This window comes from Rosa rugosa, chromosome 4, assembly GCF_958449725.1.
Source record: "Rosa rugosa chromosome 4, drRosRugo1.1, whole genome shotgun sequence".
NCBI classification, from domain to species: domain Eukaryota; kingdom Viridiplantae; phylum Streptophyta; class Magnoliopsida; order Rosales; family Rosaceae; genus Rosa; species Rosa rugosa.
The window spans coordinates 44,022,775-44,042,803 of NC_084823.1; the positions used below are offsets into that span (position 1 = coordinate 44,022,775).

General features: G+C 41.1%; 1 long non-coding RNA gene across 1 annotated transcript; it reads right to left on the minus strand.

The window, feature by feature from the left end:
- Window positions 1-3,054: 3,054 nt before the first annotated feature.
- Window positions 3,055-5,852, minus strand: LOC133742468 (uncharacterized). Its single transcript, XR_009862587.1, has 3 exons — window positions 5,291-5,852; window positions 4,528-4,605; window positions 3,055-3,270 (listed from the first exon to the last, which is right to left on the minus strand). It is a non-coding gene; the product is annotated as an uncharacterized LOC133742468 (long non-coding RNA).
- Window positions 5,853-20,029: the final 14,177 nt, after the last annotated feature.

Here is a 20,029-nt window from a genome sequence, read left to right on the forward strand (position 1 = left end):
CGTATACTGAGCGTATACAAGATCCAAAAATAAATGTAAGAGGCAAGGGTCGAACTCCCGACCTCGAACACAAAAGTTTTGCTCCCAACCACTGAAGCAAGAGCTGCTTCCAATAATATATGCTCACGTGTTATATTTATTATGTCATAAGCGACATAAATAAAATAAAAGGGGTGGCAAGGTTCGAAACCTTAACCTGCTGCACAAAGGCTTTGCCCCCCAACCACTGGAGCACAAGCTGCTCTCGATGATAACTATACCATTCCTTTTATTTAAACCAAGCTGTTTCAAATTGTTTCAACAATCCGGCCCAAAACACCCAAAACTGTTGCAGAAATCCGGCCCATGAATTTCACCCAAAACTATTTCAGAAGTTCAGCCCATTGGGCCTCCACCCACAACTACAGTGAGGGCCTTGATCCGAGACAAGCCCACGTACGGCCCACCTGCCACGGCTTATCCCTTCCGTGATTTAAGGCAATCAGAATCACTTTCGGCTAAAGCTGTCTGCCACAGCACCTCGAAATTCGGCATGTCCCCTTACACGCTCAACACGCGCCAACAGCTTTTCCGGGTTTCGGGGCGACTTTAATCCAACGCGTGGATTCAAATTCTGAGATCGTTCATCCAACGGTGGAGATCTGCTCACCTTGTTCTATAAATAGGTGCATTCTGGAGACGCGACTGTTCACTCCAAAGGAAAAGAAATTTTCTTCCGAGCTCAAGCCTTTCTCTCTCAACTCTTCAGCCTTTCTCTTCTCAAATCCCCAGTTTTTCACTCTCAGATCTTCAATCTTTCTTTCTCAAATCTTTTCTTCCATTTGAAGATTCGATCTCATCTTTCCTCTGAGAATCTCAGATCTCCAATCACCAGTTCAACAACTCCAATCCTTCTAACAAAATCTCCCTCAAACACTAAACCATGTATTCCTCGATTTTCACATCCTCTCACTCCATGACCCAAGAGCCACGAACTCTGCAACTAATGGAGCTCCAAACCCCGCAACAAATGGAACTACAACAACAGCAACCAACAGAGGAGGGAGGAAACACCCAAGCAGCCGGAAGTAGTGCCAACATGGATTTCTGGCGAAGCCGTACCAGGTGGATTCCTACTCCAGAACAAATAAGAATCCTCAAGGATCTTTACTACGTCAAGGGATTTAAGCGTCCAACTACAGAGCACATTCACGAGATCTGCCTCCAGCTGAACCAGTATGGACATGTTGAGGGTAAGAACATTTACTTTTGGTTCCAGAACGTCAGGGCTCGAGAGAAGCAGATGAATAGGTGTAATCAGGCTGCTCCAGTGCCCATGGGAACTAGTTCTCTTGGTACTGGTGGATCCATTGATCTCAATTTTGGGTCCACTGGTTCTACTGGTGCTGGTGGATCCATCGACATCAATTTTGGGCCAGCTGGTGGATCCATTGACATCAATTTTGGGTCCACTAGTTCTACTGATGATGGTAGATCCATTGATCTCAACTTTGGTTCCACCTATTCTACTGGTAATGAAGGATTTCTTGATTTAAATTTTGTTTCATATTCTTCCTCACACTTCAACACTAATACCAGTACAACTCTTTTGGCACAACAGGAGGACAAACATCCCTGCAACAACGAGGAGGAGATCACCAGGAGGTTCAAACTCTTCCTTTGTTCCCCGTGCATGGCGAGGACGTCTTTGGTAACCTGAAGGCTACTTCCGAGGAAGGTAGCGCTTTTGGTTACTATTCTGGTGGCTCAGGCGGTTACCACAGTGGCTCAAACGTTTCTCTTGAGCTCAGCCTCAACCCATCCGGAGCTGCTGACTAGGCTTAGCATAGCATAGTCCTTGTTTTCCTTTTTTTTTTTTTGTAATATAAAATCAATAAGATGGTGTGCATGTTTTCTTTTCTTTTTGTTTAACCATCAACAACACCAAGGATCGAACCTTGGTCACCCAATACTATTTTCAAAACCATAAACAACTCTACTGCACACATCTTTCATAATTGGCATCCCCCTATGAGGAGCTTAGAGTATTAACTCTATTGCCCCAGCACTAATTAAAGTGGTAAAAGACTCATCCTAAAATTAATAAGATTGAATGTATGTTGATACTTTTCCAAAATCACAACAAACACTCGAAATAATTTCGAACACAACAAGATAGTATTGCACACACAAACAAAGTTGTAAAAGACTTCGCTGTTAAATAACGAAAGATGCATCATGCAACATACCACATAGAACAACACTTTACAAAAAGAATTCACACGCAAAAGTCTACTATAGACATCAAGCACAGCCTGTCACAACACACCAAGAGATTAGGTCCTCTAGTATCACACTTTGCCTTAGTAAGAAAAGTCTTAAGGCTGATAAGGCATCTCTATTCCCTACACCTTGCTAAAGTTAGCATCCATTCGTCTCCTAAACCCATGGTCTTGAGAACTCTATCTCATAACCTCTCACACTCCTATCATCTTTGAGTTGTGAGATCAATTCTCTTTCCAACTACTTCTAAATCCTCAACATTTTTCACCATTTCAACCTAAGAATAGAATTCATCACATCAACCACTAGTGGAACAGACAGCTCAACCTCGGATGCCTACACCTCATCCACAACTGTCTCCATAGAAAGATCCTGTTCCTACATCAGACTAGACCTCTACCTAAGGGTCTACCTCAATCCTTAGTTATGCTTCCCAATTTGTCCATTACTTCGGAAGCATAGCAAAAATTGTTTAAAACTTGTATAACACTCAAACATAGCATCAGTCAATACAAGTACCTAATAACCAATATACTAACACACCAAGGGTATTTCATAACTCCTAATACGACCAAATGTCCTAGATGACTTCTAACACTCTCACATACCAATGACTTGATCAATACTGAAGAGCACACGATGGGGATCCGCTGCAGACGGGCCATCACTCGGAAAGTATTGACAAATCATTAAGTATGCACCTCACGCTCTGATACCAATCTGTCACACCCCGAATTCTGAATTTAAGTAATTCATATTCGAAGCATGAACCTCAAATACCCTGTTTATAATCTCAGAATTTCTTTCTCAAAATCAACTGCACATTACACCTTTGATATTACATAAACCAAATCCTCAAGCTACTTATTACAGCACACTCTCACCAAATCAAATAGTAAAACTCAAATGAGTATAATTCTCCTCACAAAACAATTGCTGTAAATCTAATACTAATACTCTAAACCGCACGATCACTGCCCTGATTCTCCTGACCTGTAAGACTACCCGCTACACAATTTGAATAGTGTACCGGGAGTTGCAACAACACAAAACCCGGTGAGCTTTTGACAGCCCGTATGAGCAAACAAGAAAGAACTGTTGATTTATTCAATTATATTTATTATAACTCAAGTAAACAATCGACGCACTCACAATGTAATTCCAAAAATCAAAGAAACATATATAAGCATATTTATTCTCGATACTTCTTTTAAAACTCAGCATTTGACTGATCACCACCAACGAATATTGCAACATTAATATGTGAAATAACATTAAAGCAAAGCATGCTTGATTCTCTTTCCACTAACACCTTCACATATTAACAACATATCACAAATAGATATTTGATCAAAATAATATAAGTACACTTTTCTTTTTAGTGAATTTTCGGATTAACTGGTAACAATTCATAAATACAAGTGCTAGGGTCCAACGTACTATACCCAAAGCACAAGTAAGCCAGGTTGACTGGTAACAAATCATAAATCCACGTACTAGGGTCCAACGTACTATACCCAAAGTACGGGAAAGCCGCAGCATACTAGGGTCCAACGTACTATACCCAAGTATGTATACTCAAAGTAAGCAACCTTCCTAAGAGTATAATAGTGCACTATCTGTAGGGACTAAGGCCCAAGGCTAACTTCCACATAACACCAAAACACATTTACCAGTAATTCACTTAAGCACGGGGTAGTAGATAACACCCGGCTTCACAATTGTACTTCTCAGACATAATCAAAATCACAAAATACAATCTTTATGATTTATAGATCGTATATATGTATATGTACACCCACATAAAGAGACATATTATTTCAAGACAAATCTTTATTTCTTAAAATAATTTCCACATATTCACAATTGGGCATATAAAATAGCTTTCACACCACATGATCAACATTTCATTATTCAACAATTAAATGCGAGATTAATAGCTTGAATAATATCCAATTCATTCTCAATTATTTCATCACACCAATCACACGTCAACCAATATATATATTCCACGTAAATATATATATATATATATGTAATCATCCGCTCAGGGATGACCACTAATACCAACTATAGTTCAAGCATAAAAACCGTGAAATTCATTTGTATAATAAAATCATTTTACTTACCTATGGACCGTAGTTGATCAAGTCCATATGATTTAAAACAAATATTTATTCCACAAATATTTTCACACAATTGCGACAAAAATAAAGTAATTAAATTTATTCGGTTCGTAATATGAACCACGTGAGATTTACTCACCTCTAATCCAGCTGCGTCTTCTTAACAGCTAAAACAACAATTTTCCCGAATTGTCCGCCAAATCAATCCGTCGATAACCTAATCCAATAATGATCTTAACTTAGCCAACAACTCATAAATGTAATTAAACGACGATCCAACGCTCAGATTCAAATTAAACGATGATCCAACGGTCGGATCTGAATTTAATGATGATCCAACGGTCGGATCCTCACGGATCGCCTTTAGGATCATCCTCCAAAATTATCACGAAGATCCAACGGTCAGATCTTCCTGAATCGCCTTTACTAACATCTCCACAAAATTATACGAAAATCCGACGGTCGGATTCTCACGAATCGCCTTCCGAATTACTATTTCTCAATTATACGAAGATCCAACGGTCGGATCTTCGCCCGTGACCTCACAAAGTCACCGGGACAGTCATACGATCAACATATTAAAATTTGAAGTAAAACCGATGGTCTGATCTTCGCAGATCGTAAACCGAAGATAAAACGTAAAAACCGTAAATAGTAACGTAAAAATGTAAATCCACTATTTATCAACTTTTTCTAACATGACCAAGTTATATATCAAAACGCTCGTATGGATGCATAGATCATCGCCTAGATAATGAAAACTCGAAATATGGTCTGATACGCCGCCACAAGCGGTGGTTAGTGGGCGGTCAACGCGGCGGTCAACGCCGGTCAACCACCTCCGATGGCAAAGTGACCAACTACAAACTTGTTCAAAATGAAAGGGTGATCGACTTCCATACCTGGAGCTAAGTCTGGTTTGGCTTAGATCGTCCTAGATCAAGCTTTGAAGTTCGATTAATCCGGAGCGTCTGATCTGATTCCAGATTGAATCAGAGCCGTCTAAAAAGTCAAACCTTGATCAAGCGCTCTACACCCAAAATCGTCATGCAAGGCTTATATGGGGATGATCAGGAGGAAGAGGAGATCACGAAAATGGGGAGGATCGGCCCGTGCAACGCCGGCACGGCCAAGATCCGGTCGGGTCGAATGCTAGGCTCTGGGGGGCTTCGATCCACGTCTGGGGGCAGCGTTGATGCAAGGTGATGGCACCAGGCGACTGGACGGCTCACGGCGAAGCCAGGGATGGCCGGGTCGTGGCCGGAGGACGCCGGAGGAGGGAGATGGGTCCGGGTCGGGTCAGTCGGGTCGGCTGCGTAGGGAGGAGAGAGAACGGAGAGTTTCAGGGACCAAAATGCAATTTTGAGAAACTTTCGTCCTTCCGAAATAAATCAGATTTTCCACCTATTTATAGAAAAATCCCAATTTTTAAATATTCATAACTTATTCATACGAACTCCGAATATTGCGTTCCACATATGCACGCGATCGTATCGATGAGCTCTACAACTTTCATGAAGGAAGTTTTCCCAAATTCCGTACGTATAAAAAGTCAACTTTCTCGGCCCCCCTAAAAAACGTTCGTTTTCGAAAATAAAATCGTTCGAACTAATTCCACAACTTCTCCAAGCTTCGTACTCGCTCCTACTACCGTGAAATCATTTCTAAAAATCCATGGAATTTAATTTGGATTTTCGGGGTATTACAGTTTGGGCCCGTCCCGTCCAGTTCCGTTAAAACGGGACGGGCTTCGGTTTGGCTCGAAGGAATCCCTCAAAGGCCCGGCCCGTCCCGATGTATTACAACTTATTTTGTTTCCTTATTTTTCAGTCGGTTTGACACTTTGACCTAATCTGCAACTCATTCCTCTCGAGTCTCCACCTCTCCTTCACCACTTCATCGACTGAGGGTTCCCAATTCTGCAATTCACCTCCACTCCTCCAGGCTCCATATATCAATTCAGCTCATAAGCATCACCGAGACACCGACCCATTCCCAATTTCCCAAAGTTCCTGCCTTCCTGGTCACCGAGACACCACCGAGACTGCCTTCCTGGTCCCGTCGTTAGCTCGGGGAAGTGGTTTCTCCGTCGTCAGCTTCGCTGTGGTTTCGAGTCTGACTACAAACACACGCCGTGGTTTGTTTGCTTGAAGAATTGGAATTTGGGAACAAGTTTCTTGCTTTGTTCATGAATCACAGGTAATTGAGGGCGCTTGAACTAAATCTGGGTTTGGTTTGTTACATTGATTAGGTTAGGTTTTCATTTAAGTTTATTGGTGTCAGTTGGTGATTGGTATTATATCAAACAGTTGGGATGGTTACTAGCTTCTGTGCTTGTTGAGAATGCATAATTGGGTGTGGTGTGGCATTGAATTTGGTTATTGTTTTCAATTCCTTCTTGTGTTTTTGTCTAGCTTAACTGAAATTGGTTAGCTATTTTGATGTTCCTAATTGCTTCATTGGTTCTTTTCTCCGCCCGGGTTGAAGATGGAAGGCCTAAGGAAGGGGGATAGGAGTGATGTACTTGAGTTTCCCAACTAGAAGATCATGAGATTGTAGAGCGTTTTCGGGGGGAGATGGCAGCAAAGGGGAAGTCATCAGTAGAAGTGCATAGGAACTTTTTTTTTTTTTTTTTTTCGATGTCCCGGATTGGGCCCGGTCCCGGCCCGATACCGTTCGGGTTCGGGATGTTCGGGATCAATTCTCAAAAAGTGCCATAACCGTACCGTATTTTTTTTCCGGGCCCGGGATCGGGATTACCACATTTTCGGCCCGTCCCGGCCCGTGCCCAGCTCTACTAAACGATATTCGATTGGGAAAATGATCATTTACCCAATTTTAGCTTAAAAATTGCCCACTTACCCAAACACTCTTAGAGATTGCCCACTTACCCAAACACTCTAAGAGATCATTTCCCTAATACCCAATTATGTATTTTTTTTATTCTTATTTATTTATTTTTGGGACAATTTTGCCCTCTCCTTCTTTGTCACTTAGAGAGAGAAGTGATTGAAGACCTTGCCGGACTCTGGTGATCAATGGCCGGCCGCGGACTCCGGTGACCGGAATCCCGAATCCTGCTACCGGACCGGTGACCGGATTCAGGCGTCAGATTTTATTATCCCCCAATAATACCCAGTAATCATATTATTGCCCTCTATAACCTTATTATTGCCCCCCCCCCCCCAATAAACATATTATTACTCCTCAATGACAAGTTTATTGGGGATCAATAATTAGTGAAAAATGAAGATGTTTTGAATTTTGAAAGCTTTCGGAGGTTTATCCAAATAAATAATCTTATTATTGCCTCTCAGTAATCTTATTATTGTCTTCCAATAATCTTATTATTGCCAACCAAATCATAATAAAAAAAGCAATCACTACTGGCAAAATTTCCTTCCATTCTCAGAGTTCACAGTTTACCTCAAAAAATAAAATTTGACCACCCAAAAAAAAAAACACTAGAAATTGATTTGGGCACCCAGTAAAGCTCTCAGCACCCAATCACCATCTTCGCCGGTTTCTTGCATCAGAAACAGTTCCTCCCAAGTACGACAACACCTGCAAGGGTCTGGGGTTGTGCGGTCGGAGGCGGCTCGGGGGTGACATGGTCATGGCGGCTCGGTCAGTCTCTGCTTGGACGAAGCCAATCTGGGTTGGTTTCTTGGATCCGATCTAGAGAACACGTTGTTTGGCTGGGGTGGTGATCCATAGCGCGACGGTGGCGAAAGGATGATGAAGGCCGTCTGGCGAAACCGGCGGGGCGATGCAGTCGGCCGGAGGTGGAGAGAGAGAGAGAGAGTCTGAGGGGAAAGGGATGAGTTTCAATTTAATTAATATGGGCTAAAATGTCAATAGATGTTAGATTGGGTAAATGGGGTTAAATAACTCTTAGTGGAGTAAGTGGACAATTTTTAAGCTGAAATTGGGTAAGTGGTCACAGACCCTATTCGAATTGATTGATTAGTTGTTGAGAGAATTTTCAAATGATAATTTATAGATAAACGATTCAGATTATGAAATTATAAGGTGATCCATAATACTTTTAAGAGAAAATTAGTTCTACACCCAATTTGACAATGATTTATTAGGTTAAACCTGTTCAAGTAAATCCTTATTTTGTGTCTGGCCCAAACTCTAGGTTACTTGACCTAGTGGTAATAGGGTTTAATTAGAAGAATCTAGATATTCCTATTCAATGTATGATTACCTTTCCTTGTATGATTCAGACTCTATGCATTGTAATCCACTATATAAAGAGGCCCCTATTATCAATGAGAATACACAACAATTTTCTCTCAATTTCCGTTTCTCTAAAACACGTTATCAGCACGAAGCCCTAACCCTGAAACCCTAACCCTGAAACCCTAATTTCGTAGCCTTCAAATCCCAGCATCCACTGCCCTACATATCGAAGCCCTAGCCTCAAGGAGCCCAGAACTGGGCGTCGGAAAAATCGGATCGGCCCCTACCTTGTGCCTGCCCTGCACGCATCTGCCGAGACTTGCGCACCTCTGTGCCTACCCCTGTCGATATCTACCGACAACCCCGTACAGGCCCCTGCCGAGATCTGTTGAGCCCTCGCGACTCCGCTACCTCGCGACCTCGCGATTCCGCGATTCCGCGGCCCCGAGACTCCACGACCCCCGCGACTCTGCGACCACGCTGTAATCCTACAAGTCTGCTTGCTTGCACTAGGACTGAAGCTCGTATCCAATCCTACGACAAGGACCAAATACGTTTTGCAATCCTAAGAGGTATGTTTTACTAAAAGTTCCCGTTTTTGAGTTTTTTTTCCAGTGTTCTAAAACTCGGCCGCCTAGGCGCTGGGCGGTGGCTGACCTTCACGAGTAACACTTACTCGGTGGGGTAGGCGGACATGGATTTGGGAGGGCGATTAGTCAGCCTAGTCAGCTGTAATCATCTGGGCGGAGTAGGCGGGTTTATTATATATTTGTCTGGGTTTCGATCTATTTCTCCCAATTCACTGCTATTCTCTTCAATGCCATGGCCACCGTCGACCACCACCACCTCCACCTCCACTCCGTCCCCGTCGTCGACCTCCGCCTCTCCACCCAATCCGAACTCTACTCCCTCTCTCTCTCCTCCTCGTCTTCTGCATCTCATCAGTTCGACAACAACGCTTTGATCCCCAAAATCAAGAGTTCGATCTTCAACTAATCGCTGGCAGCCGCAAAAAATTGCTTCCTTGGAGCCTTGCTTTTGGTAGACTTGCGAACAAACTTTTCATTCTATCCTTTTCTTCTAAATCCGAAGCAGCCTGCTCAAAAGAACTAATGAGAGAGAGAGAGAGAGTTGATAAGTTTGTTTGTATGTGGTGTGAGTGAAAAGGTCATGGCCTCTCAGTTCTCAATTCCAAGGTCATGATGTTTGGCTCTTGTGTTTCTTACCCTTAATCAATGGAAAGGATTTGACATTTTCTATTTGTCTCTAGGATCGTGAAACCTCACTACACTCTTGTTATTGGCTCAAATTCCCATTGCCAAGATCATGAAACCTGAATCAAATTTATTATTTTTCATATTCTTATTTATACAATATATTTTTATGTTATAATAACAAAATAAATATTAAAAATATTAAAACCGCCTAGGCATCCGACTAGGTGTCTGGGCACTAGTCCCTCGGCCACCGCCCGACTAGCGCCTAGCGATTTTTCGAACCTTGGTTTTTCCTCTTTTTCTCTTCTTTTTCTCGGCGACTTGCAACATCCCTTATTCTACCCCCCTTTCTTCTTCATAGGGGAGACCAAAAGCTGAATTGTGGGGATTCGTGTTCACTCCAAGCTTGGAGCTTGTAGAGTCCTCCAAACTTAGAGTTTGTTGAGATAAAATGATCGACCACAAACATCATTGTTTCGATCTAATCAAACCCCTCTTGGAATCGAATTTCTTGGAAGCGACTACACTCGGAAATTTTTATTGTTTTCGTGGTAGCCTTTTACTCTCCCAAACTAACCCTAATTTCTTGTTCTCTTTCAGGATGAGTAACCTGAACAAATTGGACTTTGCTCCATTGGGAACAACTGGCTCTGGATATCACAGGTGGTTTCGTGATGTCCATCAACATCTCAAGGCCAATGGAATCCTGGATACGATTCTCGAGCCTAGCCAGGACATGCTAACTGTTGAGCAAGCTCTAGCTTTGAAAGAAAATAGAGCAGCTTAGAGGCAAATAAGGCGAAAGCCATCATCCTAATGACTCGTCATATGGATGATTCGCTCCAGTACGAGTGTATGAATGAAAAAGACCCCAGAAGGTTGTGGGTCTCACTTGAAGAAAGATTTGGCAACGTCCGTGACTCCTTCCTTCCTGACCTAGAAGTGAGATGGCATAGCCTCCGCTTCTGTGATTTCAAGTCAGTTCTTGACAACAACTCGGAAGCACTTCACATTAAATCCTTAATGAAATTCTGTGATAAAGAGATCACAGATGCGATGTTGATTGAGAAGACTCTCTCTACCTTCCCCGTCTCTGCATTGATGGTTGCTAAGAACTATCAAATCGATATTACTGCAGGACGGATCACAAGGTTTCATGAGCTTATCGGAGCTATGAATGTCGCTGAAAAACATGACAACATCATTGTGAAGAACTATAATTCAAGATCCGTGGAAACATAGCATATTCCGGAATTCAATTATAGTCGCGCCCCTAAGAGAGGGCGCCAAGAGCGAAATCCTGATCTTAGGGATACTTCTGGACGTTCTAGTCTGACACGCTATAAGCAAGCGCGCAATTTAACCCTGCAAAATGTAGTTGTTAGTATAGAATAAGTAGTGATCGTTCTAGCCGGGGATTGAGGGTACACCTGTAATTGCAAAAACAAATAAAGAATTAAATTAAGTAAAAAGTATAATATTTACAGAAAATAAAACAAAGAATAGAAATATATACAAGTTAATGTAAAAAGGGGGGATTAGAATTTTTAAAATCAAAAATTAAAATAAATAAAATAAAGAAAATGTAAAAACACATATACAAGGGTGGAACGCAAGGAACAAAAATCAAAACCACAATCATATGAATGAAATCCAATTAAAATTCCTATAGTTGATTATCTATGTCATGAGAAATAAGTTGACCATGTGAAACGTTAGTAAGCAAACGATTTCCCATATTTTACTTTCCTTGAATAATTAATCTAAGTGAAAGCACCTAAATCAATCCTATTGAACATGCAATCATAGTCTAGAAAGCTAGCTAATCAAGAACACATTCAATGCATGAAGAACAAAGAAATGATGTCAACCAAAGTGCACAACCTAGTATGAAAAAGTTCATCTATTTGCAATCCTTCTTAATTGATTTCGACTTTTGTCCAAAGCCTTTACTACTTAAATCTAGCACCAATTACATGCATATATCCTAAGTTGGCCACCAAAGAACATACATATAAAAGTTTTCTATAATCCAAAATCAATTAAGAAATCTCACATAAGCAACATAAAAACTCAACATAAAGAAATCACAATTTTTATTCAAACATAAGAATGGGCTTAAACTTTGGCCTAAACGTTTATGTTAACTACAATTCATAGTTCTACAAATCCAAACAAAGAAAACCAAAAGAAGTTACAAGGAAAAAGATAGAATTACACCATGAAGGGAGTGGATGATGAAGAGCTTGAGACGTTGATCTTGAATCTTCAAAGCAAGACTTCACTATCACGGCACAAGGTGAATGATGATGGCTAGGAATCTTCATGGCTTCTTCTTCTCTTCTTCTCTTTGCTTGAAAATGCAGAAACTTGAAACTAGAGAATGGAGAGAAAAATGGAAAGGAAATGGAGAGACAAAGAAGATGAATGGATGAAGGAATGTGTTTTTCTTCTTTGTTGTAGCCTTTATTTATAGGCTACCAATCAAAACTATTTGGCTTTAAACAAATGATGATGGGTTAGGTTTGAGCATTTAAACATTAATGGAATTTGTTAGGTTTGAATATTTAAACACTAATGGAATTTGTTAGGTTTGAATATTTAAACACTAATGGAATTTATTAGGTTTGAGTCACTTTCTACTCATTTTTCCATGCCATTGGGCCGAAATCGCTGCTGGACTCCTTACAGGTCCAGTTTTCCAGTTTTACTTCTGCATAAAATTGGGCTGACTGTTTGAAGGCCTTCCACTTCTATTTGTCTCTTGCACTCTTCATAACAAATGTTTCTTAGGATGTCTAGAATGGATCTGGAAGGTTTCAGCTCATTTGAAGTTCATTTGGTCAGGTGGTCGCTCCTTCTTCCTTGCTTGGTGTCATGGGCCGAACTTTGCAATGCGCAAAGCGGACCGTGTGGCACTTGCTAGTAAGCAAGTCAGCCAAGTGAGTACCTTGCAAGGAACAATGAAAGCCACACGATATTAAAATAGTGCTAGCAACAAGCAAGAACACAATTATATAAACGTTGGGCAACCGCGAAGAACAATGAATAATCGAAAGGAAAGATCAAAGGGCAATCTCACGAGACACAGATGATTGAATAATTCCTCTTTTATTGATGGTAAGACGGCAAGGGAGGCAAAAGTACATGTGCTTACCTATACTAGTTCACTAGTCCAAACTATGCCGACTAGGAACTCCTCCCCAAAGAGCATATCGGCCTTACATGAACATGACAGGAGGAAACATGAAAAAGACCGATGAGACTAAATGCTAAAATAAAATAAATTACATAATTTGTAAATTACCAAAACATCCCTAGCACACAAGCAAACCAACCAAAGGCTTGACTAATGACCTTGGACAAGGTTGCTTGCAGCATTACAAGTGCGGCCCCTAACACTTGGCTTGGTTTCTCCTAGCCGGAGTAGGAAAATGTGTAAAGTTGACATTTTTAGTGCATTTCCATTTTTCTCCATCATTTTATGGACCTAACACTTATTTCATCATCACCTACTCCAATGTACCTAAAAAATAGAAATTGAGTTAAAAAACGATTCGTTAAGGAATTAACTAAGCAAAATATGAGGAATTAACTATTAAAATACCACATTAAAATGCTCCTATCATAGTCCACATAATCGCTCTACTTGGGAAGGTAACCGCCAAAATAGGCGAACACGGAACCGAAGAGGTAAAAGTGGAAAGAGAGAGGGAGGTAACGCCTCTGGCCATGTTAGTGGCGCCACCAACACTAAGAGCCATCTAAATAACGCTTTCAAAGCGCCTCAATCAATGGAGTATGAGCAAAGAGATGTATGTTCTCGATGTGGAGTATCTGGTCATTGGGCACATATTTGTAGAGCTCGTGAAGAAATTGTCACCGCCTACAAAGCATATTGTGAAGCAAGAGAAGCTCACTATGTGGAACAAGAAGATCATGAAGATAATCTAGAGTGAAGGGTTGAAGACTACAAATCTAGCTGGGATCAATAGATCGCCAATTCTATTGAAATCTTTATTTTTTCAAGAGATGTAATAGGCAAATACCATATACTTTGTAGTAAATGCCATTGGTTTATTTTTCTTCACATAGGCTCATTCAAAATGAGTATGATGTCTAGGAAGGTTTTGAGATAAGTGGTACTTAAGCGAGCTTTGCTCCACCGACATCTCTCTACTCACCTGGTCATATTTATTCTAGAGTTACTGAAAGAAGTCAAACGACTACCTTTGTTTTGCATTAGCTAGCATTTGGATTAGATTCTACTAATGGTTAAGAGACAATGATGTACTCTGTTGGCTTATGAATAAAATTTTGAGTTCTTTTCATTATGACTCCATTTTGATTCTGAGCATATTACTTTTGTGACTACGATGGTTGGGTCATCAATATTAATTCAAGGACATGGAATAGCCCAAGTTCCCCTTGCCAAATGACACCTTGATTACTGTAACAAAAACTCTCTACGCTCATAGGGAAAATCGCACCTATGAATAGCCAACGGATTCCATGCGAAAACGCATGTAAAGAACAGAAATAAGCTCATTTGCAAGAACTCTAATGATTGCGAACAAAGGCGCATCTTAGAGAAGTTTATGTGTCTCTCTAGTGGACTCTATGTCACTATTGGAGCTATTAAATCCAATGAAGTTATGAGAGAAGATCTCTTCGATTTAGACATATATTGGCTTTGTCACGACAAGATAGGTCATCCTGGTCATGATATGATGATCCGTCTACTAAAGACTTCACATGGACATCCATTCTTTCGAGCGAAACGAAGCATGAATCAAAAGTTGATTCCTGGACTAAGTATGACCACCGCTGCTGCCTAGGGCACCGCCGCCGTCTACCACCATCCTAGGGCTGACACAGTCCCTATCTATGACTCCATGGATGGCGTCCATCATGGTGATGGCGCCCCAGGTGATGTTGCAATCACCAACTTTGCTTCAAATAGCGTTTCAGACGCTCAAGCCAAACCAAAATCCTCATTGGTTGCTTCTAAAGCCTCTCGCTCGTTTTTCAAAGCCCGTTCCTTAGGGAAATTAGGACTGAGACAGTCCTATGCAAAGGATATAAAAATACTCATTATGTTCTTACATAGAATCCATTGGGATTTTGTGGACTGATTCAACCAACTTGTGGACGCTTAAATATTTCATGATGTTGGTTGACACGCAAACACGCTGGTCACGTGTTGTGCCATTGTCCACTTGTAATGCTGGTTATGCTACACTCCTAGCACTTATCATATGACAATGGGCTCACTCCCCGGATCATCCTATTCAGTCAATTAGATTTGACATTGCTAGAGAGTTTACATCGAAGACTTTCGATGGTTATTGCAATTGGACTGATGTTGGACATCATATTCCCATGTACACACCCAAATGGTGTCGCGGAAACGACTACGATGGTAGTCCGGACATTGGTAATGTGCACCAATTTCCTTATATCCGATTGGGGTGATGCAATATCTCATGCAGCTATGCTAATTCGTCTACGACCTACCGCCACTCAATGTATCTCTGCATTACAGCTAGTGACTGGGTACAAGTATTTCATACTTACGCACATTTGAGTGAGCCATTTATGTGCCAATTGCACCGCCACAGCGCACTATGATAGGTCCTTACAGAAAAATGGGCAACTCAGTTGGATTTGAGACTCCAACAATCGTCCGCCACTTAATGCCCTTGCAAGGAGATCTCCTTACCGCTAGATTTGCGGATGTCACTTTGATGAGACAGTCTTCCCGTCGTTAGGGGGAGATAAGAACATAGATGTTCAGCAGGAACGACATAAATTGTCGTGGTCTGTCCCCACTATGTCTCATCTGGATCCCTACTAAAGTGACGAGATCACACATCTGCTGCAAATATGCCTGCAAGGAAGTATGTCCTTACGAGAGGACGTAACGCTATCCTACACGGAGGTAGGCATGGCGCCAACGTGAAAGAGAGTGGCACTCTAGCGTTACAGGCCATGGCCTGTGGGTTGGAATGATGCTTTGGCACAACCTAATCCTTGGATCATCGACACTCAAAATTCGTCTCATGAGTATCTTCCGGGTTATGGTTACCGTTGGGGAACGCCTCAACATCAGACCCTATTCCTGAGAATATAGAGCTCTTTGAAAATTACACTAGTGTACATGAGACGTGGGATAGAAACTCCATCATAATCGATGATGTCGTTGCGCATGAGTTTGTTGAGTCTGATGATATCGAACCACTCTCCGTTGATGAATGAATACCAACGTACAGAAATTTGGCCTAAATGAAAAGATGCGATCCAGGTTAAGATGGATTCTCTAACGAAGATAAAGGTTTTTAAGCCAGTAATTCCAACACCTCGTAACATAAAACCTATTGACTAATGGGTCTTCGTTACAAAGCGTGATGAGAAAAAGATATGGCAATCTCACCTTATGGCTCAAGGCTTCTCACAGAATGCCCTGGAATCGACTACGATGAGACATATTCTCTCGTAATGGATGTCATTGCACTCTACTACCTTGTTAGTTTGGTAGTTTCCGAATAACTGAACATGCAGCTTACAGATGTGGTCACTACGTATCTCTATAGGGATCTAGATATGGAATATACATGAAGGTTCATGGTGGACTTCATTTACCCAAGTCAAGTGGCTCTAGACCACAGAGCGCGTTTGCAATAAGGTTGAAACACTCACTAAAGTGACTACTTGATTGGGAAGGGATATGCCCGCGCGTTTTCATAACAAGTTTTGGATTCTATCGTAGTTCATGTTGGACATGATCTTTATTGGAAGCCCTTAAAGAGTTAAGGAAAACCGCTGAACACTTGAAATCCGAGTTTGAAATGAAGGATTTTGAAAAAACACGATTATGTCTCTGTTTGGAACTTGAGCATCGTGTTGATAGATGCTTAGGCATTTTGACAAGGTCAAGCCTTCAAGCACCCCCATGATTTTCTGTAGTCTTGATCCTGAAAAGGATCCTCTTCGTTTGAAGGATGATGACGAAGCTGCGCTGGGGGCAGAAATGCCCTAGTGAAGTACAATAGGTGCATTATTATACTTAGTTCAATGCACAAGACCGGACATCTCATTTTCCATGAACTTGTTAGCTAGATATAGCTCTGCACCAACGCAACGCCATTGGATTGGTGTAAAAGTTATCTTTCGGTACTTGAGACATATGATTGATATGGGCTTGTTCTATCCCTACAGAGAGATGATGGATTTGGACCCATTACACGTACACCAGGAACGCCGCCAACATTGACCTGCATCCACTATCCCCATCCCAAAACAACATGTGTTTTGGAAGGCTTTGTTAATGTTGGGTATCTCTCTGACCCACACAAAGGTCATTCCCAAATTGGTTAAGTGTTCACCAATGGTAAAGACCGTGATATCTTAGAGGTCTACAGAATAGATCCTAGTCGCTATATTTTCGAAAAATGCAGAGATTGTTGCTCTTCACGAAGTGGTTCGTGAATGTTTATGGATTGGATCCATAATTACGCATGTTCGAACAATTGTGGTTTGAAGTCTACAATAGACGAGTTTACGAGCATTTAGGATAATGCTGTTTTTTTTTAGTACCCTAGAAATTCGTTATTATTTTTTGAGGATTTTTCGGAATCTAAATTGTGGTTATAGGACGGTTTCGTGGCTCGTGGACCGAGCGGAAGTGTTTCAGACGAATTAATTATTCGAAAAGTATGGTTTTAGGGGGTTGCAAAGGTTGACTTTTTATACGTTGGGATTCTCTGAAAACTTCCTTCATGAAAGTCATAGAACGCGTCGATACGAGTTCGTGGACATGTGGAATGCGGAAATCGGAGTTTGTATGAGGAAGTTATGACTTACGGAAAAAGTTTCCATTTTAGTATAAATAGGGAAAATCCGAAAATCATTTCATAATTCCAAGTTTCCTTTTCCGGAAGCTCTCTTCCTCTCTCTTCTCTCTCGACTGATACCTTCGGTATCAAAGAAATTCGACTGACCCGACCCAAAACCGGCTGACCCGACCTGACATTTCCGGCGAGCTCCGGCGGTGAAACTCTCCAGATCGGCTCGTCTCCGCCGTCCGCTCCTCCCTTTGGTGTCCTCTAGCAGCGATTCCCGACGGTAACGGCGTAGCAAAGCGGCAAAATTTAGGGTATTCGGACCCGGCCGGAAAACACAGCTCCGGCGACGGCACGGCTTCATGCTTCCTGTTATGAGTTCGTAGAAGCCTCCTGGATCGATCTATGGTGGTTGTTTGGGTCGATTTACGTGACACTTGGTTCAACTCGGATTGAACAGTAATCCACGGCTTGCGAGGTAGTTTTTGACCCTTTATGCTTCAATTTTGACTTTATGCTAGTTATAAAAATTGATAAGCATGCTGAGATGAACAACTTTGATGTTGGGAGTTTTGTGAAATATTGAGTTTTGGCCGGCAGCGTTCCGGCCATGTAAAGGACTGTTTCTGGTATTATATATCTTCCACTCGTCGATACGAGCTTTTCGATATATAATACGCAATTTTTGGAGTTCGTATGGATTTGTTATGATTTTTACGATTTCAGACCGTTCGATTGATTCAATCCGTGAGGATTTGAGCGTTCGATCGACTTGTGGTTTTGTCACATCGATCGTAGAAGTATTCCGGAGACATTGGGTGGTCTTAGATGTGGTTTCGCCTCAATTGTCGTCACTTTGGGAATTTTAGTTCGATTTAGGGTTTCGGACTTAAATCGTCTGTGAATCGTTACTAAGTTGAAACCGTATGTGATTAGGTACTTGACGAAGTATTATTGGACCGTTATTTTGTGGATTGGTTGCTTTGTTCTATATTGAAGACGCAGTGGGAGTTTCGAGGTGAGTAATCTCACAACGTTCATTTACAAACGGAGTTACCATTATTGTTTTGGCGTTATTTGTTTAACTGCAAACTATAGATGATATTAGTAGGCATTCCTGAGCGAATGACTACATATATATATATTTACGTGAAATATATATATTCTTGTGAGTGATGTGTGATGAAATAATATGCATGATAGTGTTCACATTATTGTTGAAGGCAACTTTTCAGGAAACAATATTGTGGAAAAAGATGTTTTCTATTGTTTGAAAAGTATTGAGTTTGATGTTACATTTTTGAGTCAAGCGTGACTTATTTTAAGTGAGAATTGAACTTGCGACAATCACAACTCACTGGCTCATCTTGTTTCTTTCTGTCATGGTATGTTCTGTTTTTGTTTTTATTTGTATTTTTTTTTTTTTATCAGGATCATCTCCTTCACTCTTTAGCATAGTTTGGTCTTTGGCTATCCTTTACTTTAAGGGAAAATTTCATGAATGGTACCCAAAGTAAGGCTCACTATGCATTTCAGTACATCAAGTTCCAAAATATATTAGTCCTTGTACCAAGAGCCACAGATGGTGAGCAGGGATGGAGAAAGCCGAAACTAGATGTTGTAACGTTTTTAGGTCGGGCGCGACTTACTTAACGTTTGATATAAGTGATTACACGTATTTCTATGCATGTAATTGTATCTAAAACACTAGAATTAAGTTAATCCTCAAGTCAATTATTATGTAATTAATCTAGTTTTATTTATTTTGTAGAAAATAAGCGGAGTTGCGGAAACAAGAGAAAATGGCGCAAAAATAGTGAAGATTTGAGTTTTCGACAAAAGAAAGAAATTGTGGATTTGTTAGTTGCTTAATTAAGTTTAATTACTTAATTAAGCCTAATTGGGTAATTAATCAAAAACACAAAACGTGGCAGCAAGCTTTGATGATTACCCATTGGTTAATTATCCATTTGACACGTGGCAATTGCTCATTTTCATTCACCTCCAAAACCTATCAGCCACGTGACCTTATCCTTCATTCTCTCTACCTCACGCACACAACCAGACAATCATCCATTCATTTTCCTTTCTTGCAATCACCACCACCCACGTGTCTACCAGATTCTCTTCTCACCCTACGACCAACACCAAGACCCCATATATATCCATTTTCCTCCTAACATCACATAACCTACAGCGCCGCAGAGCCAAACGGGGAGGGCTGCTGCCCTCTCCCCTCAATCACCTTCCCATCATCTTTTCTTAGTAATCTTGTGGGTATTTGGAGGATTTCTCTCTCAAGCTTCAAAGAATCATCATCAAGAGCACGACCTCTATTTTGGGTAGTTGAGTGAAGAAATTACTTGGTTCATACTAGCTCATAGCTAGGAGTGAA